General features: G+C 36.4%; 1 pseudogene; it reads right to left on the reverse strand.

Moving 5' to 3' along the window:
• Positions 1-2,695: 2,695 nt before the first annotated feature.
• Positions 2,696-3,044, reverse strand: LOC102849532 (annotated as a pseudogene).
• Between the last annotated feature and the right edge of the window lie 5,999 nt (positions 3,045-9,043).

Here is a 9,043-nt window from a genome sequence, read left to right on the forward strand (position 1 = left end):
TGCAATACTCTCTGCTAACAAACACCACAATGCAAAGACATCAGGTCTTCATTTGTCTTTCTTATGCATCATCCAACTTGTGCATGTGTCTGAACTTACACTCATTGTAACTGAATCAGAACCAATTCATAATTGGCCCTCCAGTGGCTTTTTAAAGGTTGTAAAAAGATGGGCAGAGATTGCTTATCTCCTATGAAGTGACTGGTGGATTTGAGCTGCTGTATGGGAACCATTTTTGGGTTTGTAGAGAAGCAATTAAAAATATCTTGACTTAGGTCAGGCACACCTTAGTTTTTAAAGTAATGTCCTTGCTTTTTAGCACTTTGAAGAGGTCTTTGAGAGCAGGTTGCTCAGTACAATACATGTTTTGATTTCTTGAATGCTGCTACCATGGGTGTTGATTGTAGATTCAAGTAAAATGAAATAGTTAACAACTTCAATCTTCTTTTATCATGATGTTCAGTGATGAAGAATTTTTTTTATTGATTTGAGATGTAATCCATATTGATGGAGATCATTTGTTTTTTTTCCAGTAAGAATATATAAGAAAAAGACGTTAGTAAAGTTGGAATCCAGATTAGAGAAGACATTTTTTTTCAATCATGTGTGTACTATTTTCCCAATAAAATCAAGGAAAGATGGGAATCAAACAAATCCATCTGAAAAAATTTGAACCATGCTTTGCTGACACATATTCTAGAGATTAATAAGGAGTGCTACCTATAGTCTAATGTTGTTGTTGTTGTTGTTGATTGCCTTCGAGTCGAGCGTGAGTCATAGTGACCTTATGAATGAAAGGCCTGAAGCCCCTTTACAACTACTGCCATTTATCAAAGTTCATAGAGTTTCCAGAAGCATGTTGTTTAGGAAGTGGATGCCACTCCTGCTAATACCAAGGAAAAATTCTGTCCTGCGTATTCTGTTATATCCTTTGTTATAAACCTGTAGAATATAGAAATTGTCAGTGTTTCCTTTTAACTGTGTGTGTTGTGCTATAAAGGAAGAAGAGACTAGTGTTATTTTATTCCTATTTTACACATTTAACTCATTTAAAGTATATCAAAGGCCATAATGAGAAAAACTATGCTCTTCTTTTTAGCGAAAAAAATTTGAAACTCAAAGAAATGGAGTAACTCTACGAAGGGAATATTGTTAAGAAGCGGTGGTTTGAACGAGAAATAAGTTGTTCTTACCTTTTAATCCTCCATTTTTTATTTACTTCACTGCCAAAAGAGAAAGTAGAAAGTAATTAATCATATATTTAAACCTATACTTCGACCTAGTAATGCCAAGAAATAGAGCAGTAGAAAAGTGTCTGCTTCACTCACACTTCATTCATTCAGAAACAGTAGTTTGGAGAAGTGAGCTGACCAAAGAAAGCCCAGGGAAAGAAATAATAAATGTGTCCGTAACCTTCTCATATACATCCATCTTTCACATGTCCTTATTCTCTGGTATAGACCCATTCCTTTCTTTATCCATCATGGTTATCATGGTCTTTTTACTTTTTTAAAATTTTATTTTATATTGATTTATTTACAAAGTTCATATATGTTGTTTTTCACACCAGCTCTTTCCATTTCTTTTCCTTCTGCCTCCCTTCACCCATCAAATTTTTCAGTCCTATGATTATCACCCTCTCCTGCATTGTTCTAAGTGAACTAACTCAGTCTCATAAAGACAAATATTGTATAAGACCATTATTGTAGAATGAGTATGAGGGTCCAAGGTGGGGAGGTGTGGGAGCAGAGGGCTGAGGATGGGTCTTTTGACTTTTAAGTCACAGTCCTTTCAGAATTTTGGCTTGAAAATACAGTGAAAGTTCTTTGGAATCTGTTTAGCGTATTCTTGTCCTGTTGCCTCCCTGAGCTGATCAAATTTGGATCCGTTCAGTTCAACATTTTCTATAAAGTCTATGTGAGCAAAGCTGGATGTGAATAATACCACTTTTTACCCAAGGACTGCACATCATTTGTTTAAAGCTTTGGTGGTGGTGGTTGTTGTGAGACACTACCAGGTCAAATATGACTCACAGAGGTCCCATCAACAATCAATACAATCTCTGTCTTGTCCTGTGCCATCCTCATAATTTCTGACATAACTGAGCTCACTGTAGCATTCAGAGTCAATGTATCCAATTGAAGGTCATCTTATCTTTTGCCTAAATGGTCTCTGGCTCTAAATTATCTTATGTTCGTTCAACAGAACCTCCTTGGTGATTGGCATTTGAGTCAACTATGAGCATGCAACTCCAATTTAACAACAACCACCAAAAAAAATTGTGTGGAAGGGATTTCTGGAAGCTTCTAGAGAAATTCTTTATGGATCTGTTGATTTTTTTTTTTTTTTTCATGAGAAGGTTAATCGTAACACATGTATCTTATATAAGTCTTCAGAAGTATGAGAAAAAAATCTAATCTCCAGATGAAGTCAGAACTTCTTGTTAGGTACCACCAAGGACTTCTATTCTTAGTGTCCCTAAGTACAAGGGAACAAAATTTTACTGATAGCACACCATCCTCACCATCTTTGCTAAGATTTGCTACGTCCACTGTTGCTATCAATACATATATTCATCATCTTGAGGATTTTTTTTTTTTTAGTAGAAAAAAAAACCACACACACAGGGACTTTATTAACCCAGTACGGGGCAGGAGGCGGCTGTGGGGCAGGGCTATTAGAGGCAGGGGTGGCCCTACTTGCCGGCGATGAGGGGGTTCCTTAGAACACGATGACCGAGTCCCCACGCAGGAGCATCTTAGAGATGTAGCGGTCCTTGTTGACGGGCTTGGACTTCTTCTTGCCCTTGCCGCTCATGGGGACCTCGGTCCACATCTCCTTCACGTTCTCCAGCACCATGTTGCAGTGCCTGTCGAAGGCCTTCACACGGCCCAGGAGCTTCTTGTTCGAACAGTTGATTAGCATTTGCGTGTTGTTCTTGATCGACTGTGTGAGCACGGAGAGTGGCCGGTGTTAAACTCCTCCTCTCGCTTCTGCAGCTCCTCCGTGGTCATCTCACTCTTGGGCTTGTTGAGGAGGCTCATGGTGCTGGCTGCGGTCTCGAATCCAGTTTTCTCCTTTTTTGACTAACTGCGTACAGTTCCAAGCATGGTATCTTCCTCCATAGGCCGGTTCCTTCTCATATATGAGATGAGGTGATATCATCTTTACTTCTAAGGAGTTCCTTGGCTTCACTTCTTCTAAGACAGGTCTGTTGAGTTTTTTTGTCAGTCTTAGGTATGTTCAGTATTCTCCATCAATACCACAATTCAAATGTATTAATTTTTCTTTAACCTTCCTTATTAATTGTCCATCTTTCACATGTATATGACATTGAATTCAAAATAAGTTGGCACAAGTCAGGTGCATCCTATTCTCTGAACTGACAACCTTGCAGCATTTTTAAAAGAAGTCCTTGGCAACAAATTGTCCATTGCAATGTGTTTTTTAATTTCTTTATTGCTGCTCCCGACTACTGCTTTACTGGGTGTTGATTGTGGGTACAAACAAAATCCTTGAAAACGTCAATCTTTCTCTTCTTACTGTGATATTACTTTTTAGTCCAGTTGGGAGAATTTTTGTTTTCTTTATGATGAAGTGTAATCCATATAGAACACTTTGTTCTTTGAACTTCATCACTAGGTGATTCAAGTCTTTGTTTTCTGCAAGTAAGTTTTTATCATCTATATATAATTAAGTTGTTGGTGATACCAAATTATTCTTCTTCTTATAGTTTAGCTTTTTAGATTATGTGCTCAGTGTGCAGTTTGAACTGATATGGTGAAAGGAGACAACCCTTTCCTGATATTAAACAACGCGTCATCACCTTGTTCGGATCAAACAACAGCTGCCTCTGCTCATGCACAGGGTTCACATGAGCAAAATTGAGTATTCCAAAATTCTAATTCTTCTCAATGTTATCCAGAGTTTGTTATGATACATACAGTGAAATGCCTTTTTCACAATCAGTAAAACACAAGTGAATATTTTTCTGGTAGTCTCTGCTTTCAGCCAAGATCATGTCAACAATAATATCCCTTGTTCCATGGCTTCTTTTGAATCCAGCTTAAATTCCTAGCAGTCCTCTGTCCATGTATTGCTCCAGCTCTTTTTTGAATAATCTTCAGAAAAATTTGCTTACATGTGATATTAATGACATTATGCTGTAATTTCTGTGTCCTATTTGAGCTCCTTTTTGAATAGAGTGGACACAAATATGTATCTCTTGCAGTTGGTTGGCCAGATTTCCAAATCTCTTGGAATAGATGATTGAGCACATCCAGGCCTGTATCTTTTGCTGAAACAAATTGATATTCCATCAAATCTTGCCCATGTCTTCACTGTAGCTTGCCTTCTTCATTCAATACCAATAGTTCTTAATAATATACTATTAATTTAAATGATTCCGTATCAATCAGTCCTTTTTGGTGTCGCTTTTTGACACTTATTACATACCTCAATATTTTGATACTTCCTATGTTTTTCGCCTTTAGAGATACTTATCATATCTTCTTTCAGCTTTTTTAACTACAGGTTTTTGCATTTAAAAATAAAACCACAAAAACTGAAACATAGTATTTTGCATTATCTTATTGAGCTGTGCTTTAAAATCTTCTGTTGAGCTCTCTTATTTAATCTTGTTTTAACTTCTCTACATTTGGCATCACTGCAACATTCAAATAGCTACAATATGACAAACTGACAGTTAAGTAGAACTGCATACGACATAACAAATAGATAGAATTTATAAACATAATGACGTTGCAGACATAGAAGTCAACCAATCCTGAAAAGTGCTCCATCTCTGATGTTCCCACACTGAAGTCAATCAATCCTGAAAAGTGCTCCATCTCTGATGTCCCCACACTGTTTATGCCAGGCTGAATTAGGTCTTCACACATGATTAAAAAGATTTCTAATTGCTATGGGAATGTGGTTGTTGTGAAGTGCCATCTAGTCACAGGCGACTCATAGTGACCCTCTGTACAAAAGTCCTCAACACTTTTGTGACTTTCATCCTTTCTCCAGGTTCATACGGTTTCTGGAGGCAAGCTATTACAGAAGTGGATGCCACTCCTGCTTCCCAGCTTGTTTTAATCTGGGAGCTCAACCACTGTTCACCATGGGTAACCATTATCACATTTGACACATCACTGTCACAGTGTTCAGCTTCACAGCAACCTCAAGTTACTTCTGTATGGCAAGTGAACACACCAGAGCTATACGACCGAGAAGAATGTTTGACCAAAACCAATTAAAAACCCATCTTTGCTTGGTAGCATCACTTTCTGTCCACTAGGCCAACTGATCTCCCTGTCAGACAGGAAGGGCAGCAAAAACAAAGATCCCGAGAGGACAAGAACATTTGGAGTTTAGAAGAAAATGGAAAAGACTAGTGTGGCTTGAGTAGAATGAGCATGAAGAACATTGTGAGAGCTGAAGGCAGAGACAGAAAAGACACACGCCATGCAGTAGATACACAGTACCTTCATAGCTTGAAAAAAGGTTTTGGACGTTCCTCTTTTCAAGAATTTTGTGGAAAATTATGACTTTTTTATGGTGAAAAGTAGATTATGTGGAGGGAAGATGATTGGCAGAAAGGCTTGTGAGAATCTAAATACTTCATATGAGAGGAAAACCAATTACTTGAACTTTACAGACAAGAATAGAAGGAATGAAATGTAAGATTTTAAATATTTTTGTTGCTGTTGATGAAATAACTGGAAGAAAGAAAACCATATTTTCTGGTGTGAGAAGCTATCTTTCCTGAAGATTGAGAGAAGATTGCCTATTTTGGAGGGAGATAGAATTATAAATTGAATTTTGGAATTTTGGATTATAATATTTAGTGGACTTCCATGAAAAGCCTTAAATAAACTGTTGGTTATACAATAGTTACATTTAGAAAAGAGGTTAAGGGCTTAGTTGTTCATTTGAAAGTTACTAGACTATGGTTAAGTCACAGGACTGACTAGATAAAAGAATTTGCACAGTTACTTTAAAGAGAATAAGAGTTTATAATTGACCACTATAATGCCAAAGTTTAGCAGCTGTGGAATATCAAGATAATTCAGAGAGGGAATGCAGAGCAAGAAGAAAGTCCAAAATCCAACCAATAAAGAGATGCCAAGTAAAGAAATATTTCAATGGGGAAGGAATGAGGAAGCAAGTCAAGTGCTGCTGATTGGTAAGGTAAGATGAGAGCTGGGAAAATGACCACACTTTTATGAGAATGAGGTCAAATTCAAGCTGCTTGGCTTTCTTCTAGGCAGGTACCACCTTATCATATTTCCCTAGCATTTGGAATGCAGACTAATTAGACTCTATTTTTGAGATTAAATTTAACTTTTTATCCTAGCTCAACATGAAAGCCTATAAATTGCATAAAACTTAGTGTGATTGGCAAGCTTGTAAAACTCTTTCCTCTGTATCTTTAGCTATATTCAGACTCTATCAATGAAATAAGAGTACTCTGAGGGCTGTTCTATGCAAATACCACAGGCCATTTAAGAATATGCAGCTAAATTATTTCATGTCTCATCAATCACTTATGCACACTTTTAATTTTCTTTTTCTTTCTTTTGGTTGAGTTTTTTTTTAAATTTATTACTAATTTCACGAAGAATTAAGTTTAAAATCAGCCTGATTTTAGCCATAGCATAAAGGCATCATAGGATAATGATATTTTTGTGAACATAATTTGACCCAACTGTGATTGAATATTTTTCAAGTCATTTGGAGATTTTTTACTTAGCTTTCATTATAAATGTGATAAATTATCAGATGGACTCATACCAATAAGATAAAGTCTTCTAAACTAAAACATTTCCACATCTGTGAAACACCTGAATATATATTAAGTTTGTGAGACCATGCACTGGTAAACTTAATTAAATTCCAGTGTGTTTATTAATGAAGAATTCAGTCTTCTAGAGTGAATATTATTATATAGATTTGAATTCCAAATACCAAAAGCTCCTTTCTTATGTACTCATAATCCTAGAATAAAATATTAAGTGTCAGGCCTTGTATTTTAGTTTTGACACTTTAAAAAAATTTTGTTTTAAATATGTTGATCTGAAAAAAGCTATCATATATATTTAAATGGTAATTTGTTTTAAGGCTGAGGAGATCTAATGATGCATGTTGTTGTGTGCTTTAAGTCAGAAACAACTCGTACCTGACACTCCAGTGAGTTTTTAGAGGGAAGAAGTTGCACAGAAGGAGATTGCCCACCCATCTCCCTCTGAGCAGCTGGCGAATTCTAACCACGTGGTCATGTGTTTTTGGGTTTGCAGCACAGCTTCTTACCGCTCTGTCACTAGGGCTGAAAAGAAAGAATATAATACTATTTACTCTTTAATTAGAAATATATCTGGCAATTGTCCCCCTTGGAAACCTTACAGAGCAGCTCAACATTTTTCTGTAGGCTCTCAGTGTTAGGCAACAAACAACATCAAAATAAATAGGGAAAATGTTGAAGATGTCAGGAGTTTTGTTTTAGTTGCAAAAAAGACAAATGACATCTTTCAATAGAGAAATATGCTAGCAATGACTTCATGTTAAAGAACAAGGATGTCACTTTAAAGGCTAAGTTGTACCTGTTTCTGGCTAAGCCATGGTGTTTTTCAATTGCTTCTTATACATATAAAAGTTAGATAATACAGATGATCAAGGAGAATTGATGCCTTTGAATTATGGTATTGGTGAAGAATATTGATTGTATTCATGAGCCAGAAGAAAAATCAAGTATGTCTTAAAAGATGTGTAACCAGTTTATTTCTTAGAAAGAAGATTGGTAAGACTATAAATCTTACTTATTTTGGGTATGTTATAAGGAAATACCAGTCCCTGGAAAATGTTCTTGTTATCGTTGTTAAGTGCCATTGAGCATGGCTCAGAGAGACCTTGTAGAGATGTTAGATAGATAGATAGATAGATAGATAGATAGATAGATAGATAGATAGATGATAGATAGATCTCAACCGTATACTATCATCCTTTTCATCTCCTACACACTTCAGCCCATTGCTGCAGACATTGTATCAACCTATCTCACATTTCTAAGAAAGATGTCCTTATCCAAGAAATAGTCTCTCCTAACAATTTGCCCAAAATATGTGAAACAAAGCACACAGACTATGTGAGAAATGCCCAACATGCCAAAATATATGAGAAAGATGGTCATTTCCTCCAGTGTCATTTACAGCCTCTGAAAACTCACTGGAGGGCCAGCTGTGAATTGATTCTCAGAAAACACTTTTTTATTTGCTAAGACACTCACCACCAATAGATCTCTTAAAGCAACACTAGATAAGTAATATAATTCATGCAGAAAGCAAACAAAGACCTTTGACAATGTATGTTAAGGCAGAGGAAGTCAGCTTATCAAACTAAAAAAAAATATCGTTTACTTTAAGACCAATTCAGAGCTGACCTTCCACTCGAGGTCTTTCTTCCATGGAGCAGCGTGTGGATTCGAACAGCATGCCTTTTGGTTGATAGACCATTCCTTTAAAGAAAACTCAGAAAACCTGAACTGGCAGATCAGATAGTAGAACCAAAATAAGAATAACAAAGTGGATGTACCACAATTTCTTAGTCCATTCAATTGTAGTTGGACATCTGTGCTGTTTTCATGTGAGTATGAGTATCCAAGGGCAGTGGGTAGGGTAGCAGAAGGATGAGGTTGTAAAGGGGGAGAGGAGGAGATTAATCATGGGGTTGTACAATTTGATGGGTGGAGGGGTGAGGGAAATTGAAAGAATCTGGTCTGGAAAACAATGTATTCAGATTTTATAAATAAACTAGTATAATGAAAAAAATAAAGAATAACAAAGTGGAAGTGTGGAGGCGAGGGGAATAGAGCTCAGGATGATTAGAGAGATTAAACAGAAAAGAGCACATTTTAAAGATTAATGAAATGTCATTATAATTGTAAGATATCACAAAAAGCAATTCAATATTCACTAAGAGACAGACTCCCCATTTTATTAATGTAGCCAGAAAAATCTAACACGAACAGGAAGGAGGACTGTCAGAA

The sequence above is a fragment of the Elephantulus edwardii genome, unplaced genomic scaffold (assembly GCF_000299155.1).
Source record: "Elephantulus edwardii isolate Elephantulus edwardi_28Jun2011 unplaced genomic scaffold, EleEdw1.0 scaffold00007, whole genome shotgun sequence".
NCBI lineage: Eukaryota > Metazoa > Chordata > Mammalia > Macroscelidea > Macroscelididae > Elephantulus > Elephantulus edwardii.